The sequence below is a fragment of the Tamandua tetradactyla genome, chromosome 5 (assembly GCF_023851605.1).
Source record: "Tamandua tetradactyla isolate mTamTet1 chromosome 5, mTamTet1.pri, whole genome shotgun sequence".
Classification (NCBI taxonomy): Eukaryota; Metazoa; Chordata; class Mammalia; order Pilosa; family Myrmecophagidae; genus Tamandua; species Tamandua tetradactyla.
This window is the reverse complement of record NC_135331.1, coordinates 86,976,905-86,999,065: the sequence shown is the minus strand read 5'-3', so window position 1 is coordinate 86,999,065 and position 22,161 is coordinate 86,976,905. Positions and strand designations below refer to the sequence as shown.

The window sequence follows — 22,161 nt, the reverse complement described above, 5'->3', positions numbered from 1 at the left end:
TCTTCTTTTCTGATATAGGCATTTAGAGCAATAAATTTCCCTCTTAGCACTGCCTTTACTGCGTCCCATAAGTTTTGATATGTTGTGTTTTCATTTTCATTCGCCTCAAGGTATTTGCTAATTTCTCTTGCAATTTCTTCTTTGACCCAGTCGTTGTTTAGGAGTGTGTTGTTGAGCCTCCACGTATTTGTGAATTTTCTGGCACTCTGCCTATTATTGATTTCCAACATCATTCCTTTATGGTCCGAGAAAGTGTTGTGTAAGATTTCAATCTTTTTAAATTTGTTAAGACTTGCTTTGTGACCCAGCATATGGTCTATCTTTGAGAATGATCCATGAGCACTTGAGAAAAAGGTGTATCCTGCTGTTGTGGGATGTAATGTCCTATAAATGTCTATTAAGTCTAGTTCATTTATAGTAATATTCAGATTCTCTATTTCTTTGTTGATCCTCTGTCTAGATGTTCTGTCCCTTGATGAGAGTGGTGAGTTGAAGTCTCCAACTATTATGGTATATGAGTCTATTTCCCTTTTCAGTGTTTGCAGTATATTCCTCACGTATTTTGGGGCATTCTGATTCGCTGCGTAAATATTTATGATTGTTATGTCTTCTTGTTTAATTGTTCCTTTTATTAGTATATAGTGTCCTTCTTTGTCTCTTTTAACTGTTTTACATTTGAAGTCTAATTTGTTGGATATTAGTATAGCCACTCCTGCTCTTTTCTGGTTGTTATTTGCATGAAATATCTTTTCCCAACCTTTCACTTTCAACCTATGTTTATCTTTGGGTCTAAGATGTGTTTCCTGTAGACAGCATATAGAAGGATCCTGTTTTTTAATCCATTCTGCCAATCTATGTCTTTTGATTGGGGAATTCAGTCCATTGACATTTAGTGTTATTTCTGTTTGGATAATATTTTCCTCTAACATTTTGCCTTTTGTATTATATATATCATATCTGATTTTCCTTCTTTCTACACTCTTTTCCATATCTCTCTCTTCTGTCTTTTTGTATCTGACTCTAGTGCTCCCTTTAGTATTTCTTGCAGAGCTGGTCTCTTGGTCACAAATTCTTTCAGTGACTTTTTGTCTGAGAATGTTTTAATTTCTCCCTCATTTTTGAAGGATAATTTTGCTGGATATAGGAGTCTTGGTTGGCAGTTTTTCTCTTTTAGTATTTTAAATATATCATCCCACTGTCTTCTAGCTTCCATGGTTTCTGCTGAGAAATCTACACAAAGTCTTATTGGGTTTCCCTTGTATGTAATGGATTGTTTTTCTCTTGCTGCTTTCAAGATCTTCTCTTTCTCTTTGACCTCTGACATTCTAACTAGTAAGTGTCTTGGAGAACGCCTATTTGGGTCTAATCTCTTTGGGGTGCGCTGCACTTCTTGGATCTGTAATTTTAGGTCTTTCATAAGAGTTGGGAAATTTTCAGTGATAATTTCTTCCATTAGTTTTTCTCCTCCTTTTCCCTTCTCTTCTCCTTCTGGGACACCCACAACACGTATATTTGTGCGGTTCATATTGTCCTTGAGTTCCCTGATACCCTGTTCAAATTTTTCCATTCTTTTCCCTATAGTTTCTGTTTCTTTTTGGAATTCAGATGTTCCATCCTCCAAATCACTAATTCTATCTTCTGTCTCTTTAAATCTATCATTGTAGCTATCCATTATTTTTTCTATGTTTGCTACTTTATCCTTCACTTCCGTAAGTTCTGCGATTTGTTTTTTCAGTTTTTCTATTTCTTCTTTATGTTCAGCCCATGTCCTCTTCATGTCCTCCCTCAATTTATCGATTTCATTTTTGAAGATGTTTTCCATTTCTGTTCGTATATTCAGCATTAGTTGTCTCAGCTCTTGTGTCTCATTTGAGCTATTGGTTTGTTCCTTTGACTGAGCCATATTCTCAATCTTTTGAGCGTGGACAGTTATCTTCTGCTGCTGGCGTCTGGGCATTTATTCAGCTTTCTCTTGGTGTTGGACCCAGCAAGGTTGTAATATTTTTCTGTGAAATCTCTGGGTTCTGTTTTTCTTATCCTGCCCAGTAGGTGGCGCTCGTGGCACACGTTTGTCTGCGGGTCCCACCAGTAAAGGGTGCTGTGGGACCTTAAACTTTGGAAAACTCTCGCCGTCCTGGGGGTTCGCTAGCCGAAGCGGCTTGAGCCGGCCCAGGGTCCAAACGCAGGGAGGGTTGCTGGTCGCCGCAGCCAGGGAAAGAGCCCGTCCGAATTTCCTAGTCGGCCCTGGGCAACAAGCATGGCGGGAGGGCGCCAGCGGCAGCGGCCCGCCCGAGAGAGTGCACGTTCCCCGGGAGTCACGGGTTTGGAAGGGGCCTCCCCCACCCGTCACCGTTCTCCGCGGCCTGGGCGTTTCCGATCCAATTCTCTCAGTTGGTCCGGGGGCTGCGCGTGGTGTGGGCGCCAGTCGCCTTGGTTTCAGGGGACCACCTCTCCAATTCTCCCAGCCGGCCCGGGAAGGGGGAAGGGAGTAACTCCGGCCGCTTGCCACCCCGCCCGGTAAGGCCCGCGCGCCTCGGCGATCTCACCCGAGCTGCTTCTCTCAGCCAGCCAGCCGTTCCAGGATGGGGTACGCTGTCTTTTTTATCTCTGTTGTGGCTTTGGGCGCTTTCTGTATCGTTTCTACTCCCCTAGTAGGTGTCCTGGAGAAGAAACTAAGATCCGCGCGTCTTACTAAGCCGCCATCTTCCAGGAAGTCCAATAGTTGTAGTTTTAATATGTGTGGGACTGTAGGAGCTTTCCCTAGCTCCCGCCTGGGGTCTTCCTCACAGCGAGACGGGGGAACTCGGTAGCCGACCGGTCCCGGGGGCTCGAAGGTCTGGAGGGCGCGCGAGACGAAGAACGACTCGCGGGAACTAGAGGAGCTGGCAAGGCGTGCGCACCAGAACCTGTTGCCTTAATTTTAAATTGATTTATGAAACTTACTATGTAAACACAGGCTTTACAATGATTATATGAATCTTTATTTAAATATGCCTATGACTAAGCTAACTAAGATATCCATTTTTGGTGTTTCTAAGTGTATTGATTACCAGAAGCTGCCCCCTTCTTCACGCCTACCAGCAATATAAGATGGTATGGGTGATATGGGATACAGAAATACCTGGAAAAGGCTGCTCATATCACCCCAATTCTCCTCAGTTATAGACAAAACCAACCCTTTCCCCAAAGCAAGCAGTATCCCCTTAAAGCTAAATATAAATGGGTATCCCACCCTTTGTCCAGAAGTTCCTGAAAATCAGCCTCCTCGTCCCTTGTCAGTCTCCCTGTAATGCCCACACCCTGCCTGTAAAGAACCTAAATGGGATGTATTGGTTGGTGCAAGACCTCAGAGCAGTGAACTGCTTTGTCGTCCCCATTCGGCCTCTAGTTTCTAACCCCTATACCCTTCTAAATAAGACTCCTAGCTCCACCCTGTGGCATTCAGTCCTGATTGAAAGGATGCCTTCTTCTGTACACCCACTACACCTGGACTCCCCGTTTTGTTTGCCTTTGAATGGCAGGCCCAGCAGAAGCGACCCCCACCCAGCTCACCTGGACAGTGTGACCTCGGAGGTTTAGAGTTAGCCTTCATCTGGCTGGAAATGCTTTAGCTCAGGACTTCGCCCTCTTATATTTAGAGTCCAGCAAACTTGTTCAGGATGTAGATGATTTCCTAATATGCAGTCCTACTTGAGAGGCTTCTGTAATGGACATGTTACCACACAATGTTTTAGCTGAATGAGGGTATTGGATTTCAGCTTCTAAAGCTCAAATTACCTTAGAAAAGTCCTTTATTTGGGTTTGTCTTCACCCCAGAGCACTGCTCTAGGTCATCTGAGAGAGTCCGGGCCATGTTCTAATGCTTCTCCCTGGGCCCAAGAGGCAATTACAGGCATCCTTGGGAATGGCAGAAACTGGACACCTGGATTCAGAGAAAAGCATGGCCTCTAGTTGAAGTTGCCACAGGGCTAAGGAGTGGCCCCTTGGAATGGGGAGAGAGCAAGCTACTGCCTTCACTGCCCTAAAGGGGGCCCTTACCTCCCTGCCTGCCTTGGGCCTGCCAAACTTAGAGAAGCACTTTACCTGTATCTTACTGAGTAGAAAGGAGTAGTATTGGGAGTCTTAGTACAAAAAGTAGGGAATTCCCCAACCAGCAGCATAGTTTTCAAAGCTGTTAGATGCCACAATCCAGGGGTGGCCACCTTGCCTCTGAGCAGGAGGGGTCACTGCCTCACTTGTGGAACAAGCCACCCAGCTGACCTGGGGACAGGCCCTAGTAGTATACACAGCCCACCACGATAGAGACTTTCTGGAGACAAGATGACATCAGTGGCTCTCAAGCAGAAGGCTCCTGAAACATTCGGCCCAATTGTTAGACACTCTGGAGGTCCAGACGTATGTCTGTACTACCCTAAATCTAGCCACCCTGTTGCCTGTAAGGAAAATGTACCTTTCAAGCCCTCCTAGTCGGAAGCATTAGCTCAGAAGTCCTCCAGCTGACCAGCCCTACAGGATCAACCCCTACTTACCCCAAAATTGGAATGGTTTACAGATGGAAGAATTTTCACAAAAAAAGGGATCAGAAAGGTAGCATATGCCATAATATTCTTGCAAGAAGTTATTGAGGCAAAGCCTCTACTCCCTGGAACCTCAGCACAAAAAGCTAAACTCATAGCTCTCACCCATGGACTAATGCTGGCAGCCAGGAAGATAGTTAACTTCTCTACTGATTCTAAATATGCTTTTTCAGTGCTGCATGCCCTCTCTGCTATTTGGAAAGAAATGGGACTGCACACTTATGATAACCCTATCAAGCACAGACAAGCAATTCTCAACTTAGTAAAAGCTGTGATGCTTCCCCAGGAAGTTGCAGTGATTCACTGTCATGGATATCAAAAGCCTGACTCCCTTGTCATCAAAGAAAATACCAAAGCAGATGAGGCTGCCAAAGTGGCAGCTCAAAACCTGACCCGTACGATGGCATTAATCCTTATAATTTCTTTCCCACCAACACCTGTGCTTAAACACAGGTGGAAGAAGAACTAGCAAAGAAGCCTGAATATGTACGAGAGGCAGGTGGATGGCTTGCTAATGAAAGAAAAAATTTCTTGCCTAACAGAATTCAATGGAAGGTCCTCCAAAGTCTTCCTCAAACTACCTGTCTAGGCAGGGATGCCCTTACCGCTGGGGCACACAGGATTTTTGGAGGGCAAAACTGAATTAACACCATAAAAAAGTCATGTAATAAAGGGAATATATGAAAAACTCACAGCTAACATCATCCTCAATGGGGAAAAACTGAAAACTTTCCCCCTAAGATCAGGAACAAGACAAGGATGTCCACTATCACCATTGTTATTCAACGTTGTGTTGGAAGTTCTAGCCAGAGAAATTAGACAATGAAAAGAAATCCAAGGCATCAAAATTGGAAAGGAAGAGATAATATGTTTCTCATATTATCTCACTGTTTGCAGATAATATGATACTATATGTCGAAAACCCTGAAGAATCCACAGCAAAACCAGTAGAGTTAATAAATGAGTACAGCAAAGTGGCAGGTTACAAGAGCAACACTCAAAAATCTGTAGTGTTTCTATACACTAACAATGAACAATCTGAGGGGGAAATCATGAAAAAATTCCATTTGCAATTGCAGCCAAAAGAATAAAATATTTAGGAATAAATTTAACTAAAGAGACAAAAGACCTTCACAGAGAAAACTATAAGAAATTGTTAAAAGAAATCACAGAAGACCTAAATAAATGGAAGGGCATACCGTGTTCATGGATTGGAAGTCTAAATGTAGTTAAGATGTCAATTCTCCTTACATTGATTTATAGATTCAATGCAATACCAGTTAAAAGCCTAAAAACTTACTTTTCAGAAATAGAAAAACCAATAACCAAATTTATCTGGAAGGGCAGGGTGCCCCAAATAGCTAAAAGTATCCTGAGAAAGAAAAATGAAGTCGGAGGTCTCATGCTAACTGACTTTAAGGCATATTATGAAGCTACAGTGGTCAAAACAGCATGGTACTGGCATAAAGGCAGATGTACTGACCAATGGGATTGAATAGAATGTTCAGCTGTAGACCGTCTCATCTACAGAGAATTGATCTTTGATAAGGCAGTCAAGCCAACTCACCTGGGACAGAACAGTCTCTTCAATAAATGGTGCCTAGAGAACTAGATATCCACATGCAAAAGAATGAAAGAGGATCCATAGCTCACACCCTATACAAAAATTAACTCAAGATGGATCGAAGACCTAAACATTAGATCTAAGACCATAAAACTGTTAAAGAAAATGTAGGAAAATATCTTATAAATCTTATACTAGGAGGTGGTTTCCTACACCTTACACCCAAAGCACGAGCGTTGAAGGAATAAAATAATAAATGGGAACTCCTCAAAATTAAACACTCTTGTGCATCAGAGAAATCTGTTAAGAAGGTAAAAAGACAGCTTACACAATGGGAGACAATATTTGGAAATGATATATCAGATAAAGGTGTAGTATCCAGAATATACAAAGAGATTATTCAACAACAACAAAAAAGACAGACAATCCAATTACAAAATGGGCAAAAGACTTGAACAGACACTTCTGAGAAGAGGAAATCCAAATGGCCAAAAGGCTCATGAAAAGACGCTCAACTTCCCTGGCTATTAGGGAAATGCAAATCAAAACCACAATGAGATATCATCTCACACCCACCAGAATGGCCATTATCAATAAAACAGAAAATGACAAGTGCTGGAGAGGATGTGGAGAAAGAGGCACACTGATCCACTGTTGGTGGGAATGTCAAATCGTACAACTGCTGAGGAAGGCAGTTTTGTGGTTCCTCAGGAAGCTAAGTATAGAATTGCCATATGACTGAGCAATACCATTGCTATGTATCTACTCACAGGACATGAGGGCAAAGACACAAATGGACATTTGCACACCAATGTTTATAGCAGCATTATTTACAACTGCCAAGAGATGGAAACACCCCAAATGTCCATCAACAGATGAGTGGGTAAACAAGCTGTGGTATATACATATGATGTAATATTATGCAGCTGTAAGACAGCAAAGTTATGAAGTATGTAATAACATGGATGGACCTTAAGGACAGTATGCTGAGTGAGATTAGCCAGAAACAAAAGGACAAATACTGTATGGTCTCACTGATATGAACTAACATTAATGAATAAACTTGGAGAATTTCAGTTAAGAATAGAAGTCATCAGGAGATAGCAATAGGGTAGATATTGGGTAATCGGAACTAAAGGGATACAGATTGTGCAACGGGACCGATTGTAAAAATTCAGAAATGGACAGTACTATACTACCTAACTGCAATACAATAATGTTAGGACACTGAATGAACATGAATGTGAGAATGAGAGAGGAAGGAGGGCTGTCATGGTCAGGTTAGTGTGTCAACCTGGCCAAGTGGTGGTACCTGTTTGTCTGGTCGTGCAAGTGCTGGCCTGTCTATTGCGATGAGGACATTTCATAAAATTAAATCACAATCACGTCAGCTGCATCCATAGCTGATTCCATTTGTAATCAGCCAAGGCAAGTGTCTTCTGCAATGAGTGATGCTTAATCTAATCACCGGAAGCCCTTTAAGGAGGATTCAGATGAGACAGGCCCTCTTCCTGCTTTGACGGGCGAGCCTCTCCTGTGGAGTTCGTCCAGACCCTCCATCGGAATCGTCAGCTTCACAGCGTGCCCTGCGGATTTTGGACTCTGAATTTCCACGGTCATGTCAGACACTTTTATAAATTTTATATTTGTGAGTGTTCCCTGTTGATTCTGTTTCTCTAGAGAACCCTAACTAATTCAAAGTCTGGAGGCACAAATGAAACCAGAAGGAAAGATATACAATAAAGACTGAGATGGTATAATGTAAGAATGCCTAGAGTGTATAATGATAGTGAGTAAATGTACAAATTTTAAAATGTTTTCCAAGAGGAAGAACAAAGGAATGTCAATAATTCAGGGTGTTGAAAATAGAAGGTAATTAATATTTTAAAACTTTAACCTATATGTAAGACTTAAGCAAAAGTTTATTTGGTACAAAATTTATGTTTTGACTACTGCATTTCCTAATATAACTTATGTGGACACCTTAATTGAACACCGTAAGTACATGGAACCATGAGTAGGGCATGAGATTTTGTAGTTTTGTCCAGAGTGATGCCTTGATAAATCCCAGAAGGATTTGAAGAGTGAATAAAAAAGTAAAAAATAAAAAAATAAGGGTTGGAAAACCTTAGCTGCATACAGATACTTGGGAAATTAATAATGTGGATAGTATTGGTGAGCAGAATAGAAAACAGACCTACAAAAATCCCAGCTCTCTACCCAAACAGCTTTGTCAAGGCCACCAAGGACTGGTACACTACCAATCCAAACAGGCACATCTGTTAAGGGCATGGTACTTCTCAGACCATCAGGATTCCTTAGTGCATGGCTGCCCCCGTAATAACCCAGAGTTGGTGAAGAAATCAATAACTTTGCTACTCAAAGTTGCATCGAGACATTCTGGATCAGGAACTTCTCCAAATCTTCTTTGCTTATAGGCTGTTGTCTTTTAGGCCACAACCAAAATCAATCCCTCTAAAACCAGTGATTCTCTACCCTACCCTGGCTGTACATCAGAATCACTTCTGGCCTCTTACAAATTGGGGTCTTTTTAGCCTTGCTGAGTTAGCGATCTCATAGGCAAGAAGCTGGAGCATTTCTTCCAAAAATAAGCTAAGCAATCTCTCTTCAGGTCATTTTTATGCACAGTTACATTGGGAACCAATGGCTTAGATTTCTCAGTGATGTTAAGATGTGAATATTCCCAGAAGAAACAAGGTATTTCCTGTGTAAAGACTGTAAAGAATAATTGCCATCTCAGTGTGAAGGAAGGACTCAGAAAGCAGGTTTTGATCCAGGGATGAATGGAAATAATTTGAGGGCAGTCAGAATGTTAGTGGCCAGAAAAAGGGGAAGTTGTTGGGAATGAGACTGGAAAGAGCATAGAATTTATTGTGCGAATGAAGCGTGTTTGAATCCTGTCTCTGCTGCGATGTGTAACCTGGGTCAAGTGACAACCTCTGGAGTCTCAGTTTCCTTATTTGTGGAACAGAGAGATATGCAACAGCACCTTATTTCTAAGGTTTCTGTGGGGATTAAATGAAATGAAATTATGAGTGCCAAGTGCATGATTTTGCCTTAACTATTTTCCTGAAAATGTGAAAGATAAGTAGCAGTGTCTTTTATGACAAGCTTGAAAAACAACTCAAACATACATACAACGAGTTATCTCACCAAGAAGCCGTCACTTGTGCTTGCCAGTTTCATAATGACACAACCATGAAATATTAAGATTGCCGATGATTGGAAATTGCTATGAGGGATAAAGTGAAAGGATCCTGTTATGATGCTGGGAATGAATGAAAAATAAACTGGTAGCAGCTATGTTAGTTCTAATTATATTAAGCAGCAAATAATTCCTGCTTTTCCATTACAAAAAGTTATGCTGTGGCCAATTGTGTCCCTACAGGAGATGAAAAAATAGAGACCAAATAAAAGCTTTCAATATGACACACACAAAAAAATATTTGCAAAGTCTCCTTGGGAGAATGGTGAGAAAGGGGGAAAATTCAACCTCCCCAAGTGGAGAATTCTTTATATTCTCACAAGCAGTGGGAACAATCAAAGCAGTAGGCTGAGCCCCCAATCTTGGGATTTGTTCATATGAAACTTAACCCTAAAAAGGATAGGCTAAGCCTACTTAAAATTAGGCCTAAGAGTCACCCCCAAGAGAACCTCTTTTGTTGCTCAGATGTGGCCTCTCTCTCTCAGCCAACATGACAAGCAAACTCACTGCCCTCCCCCTTTCTACATGGGACATGAATCCCAGGGGTGTGGACCTTCCTGGTAACGTGGGACAGAAATCCTAGAATAAGCCGAGACTCAGCACCAAGGTATTGAGAAAACCTTCTAGACCATAAAGGGGAAAAGCGAAATGAGACAAAATAATGTGTCAATGGCTGAGAGATTCCAAACAGAATCGAGAGGTTATCCTGGAGGTTATTCTTATGCATTAAATAGATACCACCTTTTTAGTTAAGACGTAAGAGAGAGGCTGGAAGGAAGTGCCTGAAAATGTAGAGCTGTGTTCCAGTAGCCATGTTTCTTGAAAATGATTGTATAATAATAAAGCTTTCACAACGTGACGATGTGATTGTGAAAACCTGTGTCTGATGCTTCTTTTATCTGCCTTATGGACAGATGAGTAAAACCTATGGATTAAAAATAAATAAATGATAGCGGGAACAAATGTTAAATAAATTGAAATGCTAGTGATCAATGAAAGGGAGGGGTAAAGGGTATGTTATATACGAATTTTTTTGTTTTCTCTTTATTTCTTTTTCTGAATTGATCCAAGTGTTCTAAGAAATGATCATGATGATGAATATACAACTATGTGATGAAAAAAAGAAAAAAAAGAATGTTCATATTGTATATTGATTGGTATTATTATTAAAAAGTTTTTTTAAAAAAGTCACATAAAGCTGTGCACTCTGTGCCATAAATAACCCAAATTCTGGACGTCTTACCTGGCCTCTAGCCTTAGCACCCCTGGCCCAAAGCAGAGGGGCATACCTGGGGAAGATTGGCAGGTTGACTTTTCCCATATGTCATCCTTTCCAAGGGTTGAAATATCTCCTAATCTTTGTGGACAGTTTTACTCTCTGAATAGAAGCCTTCCCAACCTGGAAAGAAGCAGCTAATGAGGTTTCCAAACCCCTCCTCAAAGAGACCATTCCTAAATTTCTCCTGCCAATGTCTATTCAAAGTGGCAATGGACTGGCCTTTGTTAGTAAAGTAACCCAAGAAAGGCCACACTCTTGGCATAAAATACCACCTTCACTGAGCATAGAGACCCCAGTCATCTGGGAAGGTTGAAAAATCTAACTGGACTTTAAAGCACACCCTAGCTAAACATGTCAGGAAACCAATACGTCCTGAGTTCCTTATCTTTCCATGGCCCGGCTTAGCCATGGTCCAGCACTGAGAAAACCTCTTCAACTAAGTCACTTTGGAATTATGGATGGGAGGCTATTCTTTTATTTTAAAGTTAAAATAGCATTTTTTATTAATTTTCTTGACAAATTAATAGAGCAAAACATATTCTAATTCACCATAATTTTGTTCTTTTAGGTATGAGTGTAAGATAAGTATCATTTAGAGTTTTGCCTGGCAATAAATTCAGAGGTTTTTTTGGAATAGGACATGAAATAAAATGAAGATTAAAGTAACCAGATTAAATAGATTAAAAAAAAAGTTTTCTTCTTCAGCTCTGCATTCCCTCAGAAAGTAACCTACCCTTTTGAAATAAAAAACTTGAAAATGTTCAGTAACATAGGTCATTACTAAAGCAAAGTTGATAATTGTAATAACTTTCTAGTTGATAGTTTGAGAAAGTACACAGTTTTGATAACTAATCAAATGGTATTACAATAGTGTTTAATATCTAGAATTTAAGAATCTTTAATATGTGTAGAGCTGTAGATTTTTTCCTTGACTGCTTTAATTTTAAATTGGTTTCTGAAACATATTGTACAAATACAGTCCACACAATCATTATTTAGAAATTTTATTTAAATATGCCTATGGATAAGCCAAGAGATCCATTGCATCAGTTTGAAAGAATCATGTACCCAAGAAAAGCTATGTTTTAATCCTGATCCATCTTGCAGTTTCTTTTAATCCCTATACAGCACTGTGGGGTGGAAACTTGATTAATTATCTCCACGGAGTTTTGACTTGCCCAACTGTGGGTATTAACCTTTGATTAGAGGGAGATGTGACTCCACCCATTCCAGGTGGGGTTTGATTAGTTTACCTGAATCCTTTAGATGAGGAAGCATTTTGGAAAAAGCTTTAGAGCCACAAGAACCACAAGAGTGGAGAGCCCATGCAGCCGGAGGCCTCTCTAACCCTCTGGAGTTCCCAGAGCGTTCTGACCCTGCCGGGCAGAGACCACAGCCCCTGGTCAGCAGGAAGAAGGCACAGAGAGTGCACCTTCAGCTCACCCTTGAGACTAAGGGTGTGCAATGCTCTGAGGGGGATTTGAGGCAGGTTAGAATAGCAAGAGACAGGAGGGAAAGATAACTGTAAAGGAACCCTGGAGCAAGGAGGGTTAACTCAGGCCAGGAGGGCCCATGTCCTGCACAGACACCCGGCCCAAGGGTTGCCCACTTACAGGAAACACCCAGGGGCAGCCAGTCCATCTGGGACCAAACAACCCGACCTGAGTGAGTCATGTAAACAGAAGGTTGGAGCCAACCAACCCACCCCAAAGCACCACCTGCCACAGGGCACCGTGCTGGGGAGAAGGGAGGGTATGAGGAAGGGCCTTGAATAAGGAAATGGGGGAAAGTAAAGTGAAGCAATAAAAGAAAGTAACCCAATACTGGGGGCCTCTTGCCTCTATCATCTTGTGAGAGTGCCCGCATACCCCTTCTCTGCATGTGTACTCAACACATTTTCTACCTACTTGCTGTAAAAAAAATTACACTAAGTGAATGAAGCCAGACAATGGTATGATTCCATTCATATTGTGTTGTGTAATTCCACTCTTATGAATTATACAGGGTGGTGACTCCATAGAGACAGAACAGAGACTAGTGGTTGCCAGGGGACAGGGGCATTGGGGAATTGGTAATGACTGCTAACAGGCATGGGGTCCTTTTTGGGTGATGGAAATTTTCTGAAATTAGAAAGAAGTGCTGGTTGCAAAACATTGTGAATATACTAAAAGCACTGAACTGTATACCATGAAATGACAAATTTGACATATCTTAAAAGCAAGAAATGACAAAATATTTGAAAGTGCACAATAATGAAAGCACTACATAAAATGTATTATAATTTACAGTTTTAAATCCATTTATTAAAATAGCCCTTTCTTTAATAAATTAACAAGAGAAAAAAAGGAGATTATTTGCAGAATTGTAAAATTGGTTGAGAAGACAAACCTCTGGGAGTGACGATAAAGATAAAAAAGGGATGTCACAAAGGAGATTACAGAAAAAAAGAGGCATAACAGCTGGTTCATCTACTGTATATGCAATAGTAAGAATTAGTGAAAGATAAAGAAAGTCTTGAATCCACCTCATGTTCTGGGAAATTATTACACATCAGGAAAACAGAAGTTTGTTTGTTTTTTAGGTTCATATTATAACGTTTATTAAAATAATGCTATGGGTTAATAGAAACAGCAAAGAACCAAAGAATTTAAATGCAAGCTATGTAAAATTCCAACTAAAACCCAAAACTGTCTAATGTATTCATTTATTAGCTAACTAAAAGCTGAGGAAAGACAAGAGACCCAATATAATAATGTTCAATTAGCAGTTTTCAGTTATCAAAAGTGTGGATTTTGTATTTTTTTTCCATTTCTCAATCAAGACAATTTTTTTTGAATGCTATATAACATGCATATAAAACAAGATAGAAAAGTGCATTATAAACTTCTAACAGTGGTGTAAATACATTACCTTCTATGTTTCTCACAGGCAATAGGTTGGTCATGGTACATACCCAGCACGAAACTACTAAGATAATAAAGAATAGACTAAAACACACGTCAGCTGTGCGGTAACATACAAGCCACACTCCCATCTACCCACTCCAAAAAAAATTACATGATACTTGTTGGGCCTCAGTAAAAGAATTCTAAGAGCAAAAGGAACTCTTGATGCAGGGACGCCTCGACCCCCTCAGCCCTGCTCCCCAGCTTCCTTGACTGTACTGGCTGGTACCGCATCCTCCCTGTGGTGGATGAAAACACCCCAGATAACTAGAAATATGGCCATAATATGTTTCTGCTGAGAACACCCTCCCCTCCCAGGGCCTCCCCCTGGATGACACATGCAGCTGCACCTCAGAGGAGAATATGCATCAACAACTCAGTAATCTATCATATCTCAAGTCAACAAGACCCTTTGTTAGTGTTGTCCTGTGGGTGCGAGTTTTCCTTCAAAAAGATAGCTCCCCAAGGGGGCAGCCGGGCCACTTTCCTAAGCTCCGCAGACCTCTGTGTCTGTGGCTACCTTGTGCCTCCTCCCTGCCTTCTCTCCCCTAATCATTCTGTTTCTGTGCTTTGACTCGCTGTCTCCAGTGGAATCCTTAACGATGCCGTGCCTAACAGCGCTGTCAGAAAAAATTCTTAAACACTACGTATTTCAATAAGAAATAAACTCAATAAAGAATGATAATATGAGAACCAAGGCATTCCAAGATTTCAAAAGTCATGCTTTTTTTTTTCAGTTAATCCAGAATTTTGTCAAATTTTGTCAAAAGTTTGATCAGAGCCAATATTACCCATAAATGTCACACGTTTATTTCATCTATTTACTTTCTTCCTAATAAAAGACCTTTGATAAACATCTAAAATGTCCAGGTATAACATAGTTGAGATGAAAATGGATCAAATATTGGTATTGCTTTTAATAATTATCATCTCAAACATTTGAGTTATTCAACCAACCAAACAAGATAAAAGTCAAAATGGCCCAGTATATTTTGTAAATAAATCAAAACACCTCTATGTGTAACAGAAAGACAAAGCAGTGGCACATTAAACCAAAGCTAGCTGAGTACAAAACAGTAACTGTCTATTGCTTAGTAAATACACTGAAAACTGTCCCAAGTGAGACAAGTGATGGGCGAGGTCTCCACAGAGGCGCCTGCTGAGCTGACCGCTGACCTCTGACTGCGGTGCCGTGAAGGGATGGGGACAGAGGAGTTGATAAATTGGCAATGCACTGTCACTAGATCTTAGTCAAGTCTGGTACTGATCAGTTAATGATTATTTACTCAAGTGTTAAGATTTAGGCTTCATGCACAAATTGCTTCTACTTACAAAACTAACTGAACTTCATGAGAAATTGGAAGCTTAAACAGACATGTACTTGAGATTTTATACACCAAACAAGGTTAGTTTGTCACATTCTAGTAAAGTTTAAAAAAAGAAAACTGTGCTTATAGGGTTGTTTTTTAATTATCATTTTTATTTTTTACTAAAATCAGCAAAGAGATGGACTATACAAGTTATCTGGTGTGGTAGCAAGAAATCTGATTAAATTTTAATGTTATTTAAAAACAGGTTTTTGGAATTAAAATCATAAAGATTCATTTTTCATGAAAAAGCTTGCTATTATCTACTGTCATCTCCAATAAATAAGAAAAAATTCAACAGACCCTCCTTCTCCAAATACAGTTCTAATATTGTCTATAAACTGATGTTTAGAATCACACCTAATTCTCATCTCAGAATCCTTTGGATTCACTTACACTGAAGACTACAATAACCAAAATACTCAATTATGATTTTAAAAGAAAGATGTGGGGGCCAAGATGGCGGCTTAGTAAGGTACGTGCATCTTAGTTCCTCCTCCAAAGCAACTACTAGGTGAACTGAAACAGTGCAGAACAGCTCCCGGGGCTACGGCAGGGAATGGACACACAGCGTACCCCAGTCTGGACTGGCTAGTCTGACTGTGAACTCGGCTGCGGTGAGATCCCCAGCGGCGCGCGATTTCCCGAGCGGCAGCAGCTGCGGCAGCCGGAGCTACTCCCTCCCTCCTTCCCGGGCCAGCTGAGAGTCTCGGAGAGGCAAGTTTCCCAAGCCAAGGCGGCCGGCGCCCCCCTTTTGCGGGCGGCTACGAGTCTCGGATCAGAGGGCTATCCAAGCCGCGGTGGCCCTCCCCCGCGGGCGGATTCCTGGTCCGGTGGCGAATTCCCCGGGCCCGCTGTGGCCGGCGACCAGCCACAGGGTCCCCTCAAGCCGCGGCGGCCGATGCCCCCACCATGCGCGGCCCCCTAAACCAACGGAGAGAATTGGATCGGAAATTCCCAGGCCGCGGAGATCGGTGACTGGGGGGATCCATTCCAAACACGTGAGACAAACGTGTGCCACGAGCGCCACCTACTGGGCAGGATAAGAAAAACAGAACCCTGAGATTTCACAGAAAAATCTTACAACCTTGTTGGGTCCGACACCCAGGGAAATCTGACTAAATGCCCAGACACCAGCAGCAGAAGATAACGGTCCACGCTCAGAAGATTGAGAATATGGCCCAGTCAAAGGAACAAACCAATAGTTCAAATGAGATACAAGAGCTGAGACAACTAATGCTGAATATACGAACAGAAATGGAAAACCTCTTCAAAAATGAAATCGATAAATTGAGGGAGGACATGAAGAGGACATGGGCTGAACATAAAGAAGAAATAGAAAAACTGAAAAAACAAATCACAGAACTTATGGAAGTGAAGGATAAAGTAGAAAAGATGGAAAAAACAATTGATACCTACAATGATAGATTTAAAGAGACAGAAGATAGAATTAGTGATATGGAGGATGGAACATCTGAATTCCAAAAAGAAACAGAAACTATCGGGAAAAGAATGGAAAAATTTGAACAGGGTATCAGGGAACTCAAGGACAATATGAACCGCACAAATATATGTGTTGTGGGTGTCCCAGAAGGAGAAGAGAAGGGAAAAGGAGGAGAAAAACTAATGGAAGAAATTATCACTGAAAATTTCCCTACTCTTATGAAAGACCTAAAATTACAGATCCAAGAAGTGCAGCACACCCCAAAGAGAATAGACCCAAATAGGCGTTCTCCAAGACACTTACTAGTTAGAATGTCAGAGGTCAAAGAGAAAGAGAGGATCTTGAAAGCAGCAAGAGAAAAACAATCCATCACATACAAGGGAAACCCAATAAGACTATGTGTAGATTTCTCAGCAGAAACCATGGAAGCTAGAAGACAGTGGGATGATATATTTAAATTACTAAAAGAGAAAAACTGCAAACCAAGACTCCTATATCCAGCAAAATTATCCTTCAAAAATGAGGGAGAAATTAAAACATTCTCAGACAAAAAGTCACTGAGAGAATTTGTGACCAAGAGACCAGCTCTGCAAGAAATACTAAAGGGAGCACTAGAGTCAGATACAAAAAGACAGAAGAGAGAGGTATGGAGAAGAGTGTAGAAAGAAGGAAAATCAGATATGATATATATATAATACAAAAGGCAAAATGTTAGAGGAAAATATTATCCAAACAGTAATAACACTAAATGTCAATGGACTGAATTCCCCAATCAAAAGACATAGATTGGCAGAATGGATTAAAAAACAGGATGCTTCTATATGCTGTCTACAGGAAACACATCTTAGACCCAAAGATAAACATAGGTTGAAAGTGAAAGGTTGGGAAAAGATATTTCATGCAAATAACAACCAGAAAAGAGCAGGAGTGGCTATACTAATATCCAACAAATTAGACTTCAAATGTAAAATAGTTAAAAGAGACAAAGAAGGACACTATATACTAATAAAAGGAACAATTAAACAAGAAGACATAACAATCATAAATATTTACGCACCGAACCAGAATGCCCCAAAATACGTGAGGAATACACTGTAAACACTGAAAAGGGAAATAGACTCATATACCATAATAGTTGGTGACTTCAATTCACCACTCTCATCAATGGACAGAACATCTAGACAGAGGATCAATAAAGAAATAGAGAATCTGAATATTACTATCAATGAGCTAGACTTAACAGACATTTATAGGACATTACATCCCACAACAGCAGGATACACCTTTTTCTCAAGTGCTCATGGATCATTCTCAAAGATAGACCATATGCTGGGTCACAAAGCAAGTCTTAACAAATTTAAAAAGATTGAAATCATACACAACACTTTCTTGGATCATAAAGGAATGAAGTTGGAAATCAATAATAGGTGGAGTGCCAGAAAATTCACAAATACGTGGAGGCTCAACAACACACTCCTAAACAACGAGTGGGTCAAAGAAGAAATTGCTAGAGAAATTAGCAAATACCTCGAGGCGAATGAAAATGAAAACACAACATATCAAAACTTATGGGACACAGCAAAGGCAGTGCTAAGAGGGAAATTTATTGCCCTAAATGCGTATATCAGAAAAGAAGAAAAGGCAAAAATGCAGGAATTAACTGTCCACTTGGAAGAACTGGAGAAAGAACAGCAAACTAATCCCAAAGCAAGCAAAAGGAAAGAAATAACAAAGATTAGAGCAGAAATAAATGAAATTGAAAACATGAAAACAATAGAGAAAATCAATAAGGCCAGAAGTTGGTTCTATGAGAAAATCAATAAGATTGATGGGCCCTTAGCAAGATTGACAAAAAGAAGAAGAGAGAGGATGCAAATAAATAAGATCAGAAATGGAAGAGGAGACATAACTACTGACCTCACAGAAATAAAGGAGGTAATAACAGGATACTATGAACAACTTTACGCTAATAAATACAACAATTTAGAGGAAATGGACGGGTTCCTGGAAAGAAATGAACAACCAACTTTGACTCAAGAAGACATAGATGATCTCAACAAACCAATCACAAGTAAAGAAATTGAATCAGTCATTCAAAAGCTTCCTAAAAAGAAAAGTCCAGGACCAGACGGCTTCACATGTGAATTCTATCAAACATTCCAGAAAGAATTAGTACCAACTCTCCTCAAACTCTTCAAAAAAATCGAAGTAGAGGGAAAACTACCTAATTCATTCTATGAAGCCAACATCACCCTCATACCAAAACCAGGCAAAGATATTACAAAAAAAAGAAAACTACAGACCAATCTCTCTAATGAATATAGATGCAAAAATCCTCAATAAAATTCTAGCAAATCGTATCCAACAACACATTAAAAGAATTATACATCATGACCAAGTAGGATTAATCCCAGGTATGCAAGGATGGTTCAACATAAGAAAATCAATTAATGTAATACACCATATCAACAAATCAAAGCAGAAAAATCACATGATCATCTCAATTGATGCAGAGAAGGCATTTGACAAGATTCAACATCCTTTCCTGTTGAAAACACTTCAAAGGATAGGAATACAAGGGAACTTCCTTAAAATGATAGAGGGAATATATGAAAAACCCACAGCTAATATCATCCTCAATGGGGAAAAATTGAAAACTTTCCCCCTAAGATCAGGAACAAGACAAGGATGTCCACTATCACCACTATTATTCAACATTGTGTTGGAGGTTCTAGCCAGAGCAATTAGACAAGAAAAAGAAATACAAGGCATCAAAATTGGAAAGGAAGAAGTAAAACTATCACTGTTTGCAGACGATATGATACTATACGTCGAAAACCCGGAAAAATCCACAACAAAACTACTAGAGCTAATAAATGAGTACAGCAAAGTAGCAGGTTACAAGATCAACATTCAAAAATCTGTAGCATTTCTATACACTAGCAATGAACAAGTGGAGGGGGAAATCAAGAAACGAATCCCATTTACAATTGCAACTAAAAGAATAAAATACCTAGGAATAAATTTAACTAAAGAGACAAAAAACCTATATAAAGAAAACTACAAAAAACTGCTAAAAGAAATCACAGAAGACCTAAATAGATGGAAGGGCATACCGTGTTCATGGATTGGAAGACTAAATATAGTTAAGATGTCAATCCTACCTAAATTGATTTACAGATTCAATGCAATACCAATCAAAATCCCAACAACTTATTTTTCAGAAATAGAAAAACCAATAAGCAAATTTATCTGGAAGGGTAGGGTGCCCCGAATTGCTAAAAACATCTTGAGGAAAAAAAACGAAGTTGGAGGTCTTGCACTGCCTGACTTTAAGGCATATTATGAAGCCACAGTGGTCAAAACAGCATGGTATTGGCATAAAGATAGATATATCGACCAATGGAATCGAATAGAGTGCTCAGATATAGACCCTCTCATCTATGGACATTTGATCTTTGATAAGGCAGTCAAGCCAACTCACCTGGGACAGAACAGTCTCTTCAATAAATGGTGCCTAGAGAACTGGATATCTATATACAAAAGAATGAAAGAAGACCCATATCTCACACCCCACACAAAAGTTAACTCAAAATGGATCAAAGATCTAAACATTAGGTCTAAGACCATAAAACAGTTAGAGGAAAATGTAGGGAAATATCTTATGAATCTTACAATTGGAGGCAGTTTTATGGACCTTAAACCTAAAGCAAGAGCACTGAAGAAGGAAATAAATAAATGGGAACTCCTCAAAATTAAACACTTTTGTGCATCAAAGAACTTCATCAAGAAAGTAGAAAGACAGCCTACACAATGGGAATCAATATTTGGAAACGACATATCTGATAAAGGTCTAGTATCCAGAATTTATAAAGAGATTGTTCAACTCAACAACAAAAAGGCAGCCAATCCAATTACAAAATGGGAAAAAGACATGAACAGACACCTCTCAGAAGAGGAAATACAAATGGCCAAAAGGCACATGAAGAGATGCTCAATGTCCCTGGCCATTAGAGAAATGCAAATCAAAACCACAATGAGATATCATCTCACACCCACCAGAATGGCCATTATCAACAAAACAGAAAATGACAAGTGCTGGAGAGGATGCGGAGAAAGAGGCACACTTATCCACTGTTGGTGGGAATGTCAAATGGTGCAACCACTGTGGAAGGCAGTTTGGTGGTTCCTCAAAAAGCTGAATATAGAATTGCCATACGACCCAGCAATACCATTGCTGGGAATCTACTCAAAGGAATTAAGGGCAAAAACTCAAACGGACATTTGCACACCAGTGTTTATAGCAGCGTTATTTACAATTGCAAAGAGATGGAAACAGCCAAAATGTCCATCAACAGAAGAGTGGCTAAACAAACTGTGGTATATACATACGATGGAATATTATGCAGCTTTAAGGCAGGATAAACTTATGAAGCATGTAATAACATGGATGGACCTAGAGAATATTATGCTGAGTGAGTCCAGCCAAAAACTAAAGGACAAATACTGTATGGTCCCACTGATGTGAACGGACATTCGAGAATAAACTTGAAATATGTCATTGGTAACAAAGTCCAGCAGTAGTTAGAAACAGGGTAAGATAATGGGTAATTGAAGCTGAAGGGATACAGACTGTGCAACAGGACTAGATACAAAAACTCAAAAATGGACAGCACAATAATACCTAATTGTAAAGTAATCATGTTAAAACACTGAATGAAGCTGCATCCGAGCTATAGGTTTTTGTTTTGTTTTGTCTTGTTTTGTTTTGTTCTTACTATTATTACTTTTATTATTTTTTTCTCTATATGAACATTCTATATCTTTTTCTGTTATACTGCTAGTTCTTCTAAACCGATGCAAATGTACTAAGAAACGATGATCATGCATCTATGTGATGATATTAAGAATTACTGATTGCATATGTAGAATGGTATGATTTCTAAAAAAAAAAAAATGGACAGCACAATACTACCTAATTGTAATGTAATTATGTTAAAACACTGAATGAAGCTGCATCTGAGCTATAGTTTTTTTAATTTTTTTTCTTATATATTTTTGTATTTTTAATTTTTATTTCTTCTCTATATTATCATTTTATCTCTTTTTCTGTTGTCTTGCTATTTCTTTTTCTAAATCGATGCATATGTACTAAGAAATGATGATCATACATCTATGTGATGATATTAAGAATCACTGATTGCATATGTAGAATGGAATGATTTCTAAATGTTGTGTTAGTTAATTTTTTTAATTAATAAAAAAATGTAAAAAAAAATAAAAGAAAGATGTTTTAAAAACTTATTAGTTAGGCACTGGAAAAGTTGTCAATTTTTTTCAAAGTCCAGATTTGGCAAATTTGCATCAGGGTAACATAACAAAAACCACATGACTCAAACCATCAACTCAGTCGTCTGCCCTCCCATCTTCTTTTCACATATTGGGTGAAACAGCATGAGGAACACATGCTAACTGAAATTCTGAGGGAGGAGCTGATCTTAGAGACACTTCCCTAAATGACCATGAAGGAAAATAAGGCACTTTTTTTTCTTTAAACTTATTCCAATATTTAAAAAACAAAAAAGAAAGACAAAAAGGCTCTTTTGGTCTTGTTTCTTGACAACCACCGGAAAAATCATTTAATCAAATAAAGGTTTTCTTTATTCTTTTTTCTTTATTTTTATAACACTTGAAAGTATAAAATACTACAATTCCAAAAATACATTTTATTTCTGCACCATCACCCTAGTATAGTAAAA

The 22,161-nt window shown here is 39.4% G+C and overlaps 1 protein-coding gene across 2 annotated transcripts in view; it reads left to right on the top strand.

Moving 5' to 3' along the window:
* The window catches only part of LOC143684375 (putative HLA class I histocompatibility antigen, alpha chain H), a 269,739-nt gene that overhangs the window by 40,426 nt on the left and 207,152 nt on the right, over positions 1-22,161 (top strand). The window lies entirely within an intron of this gene.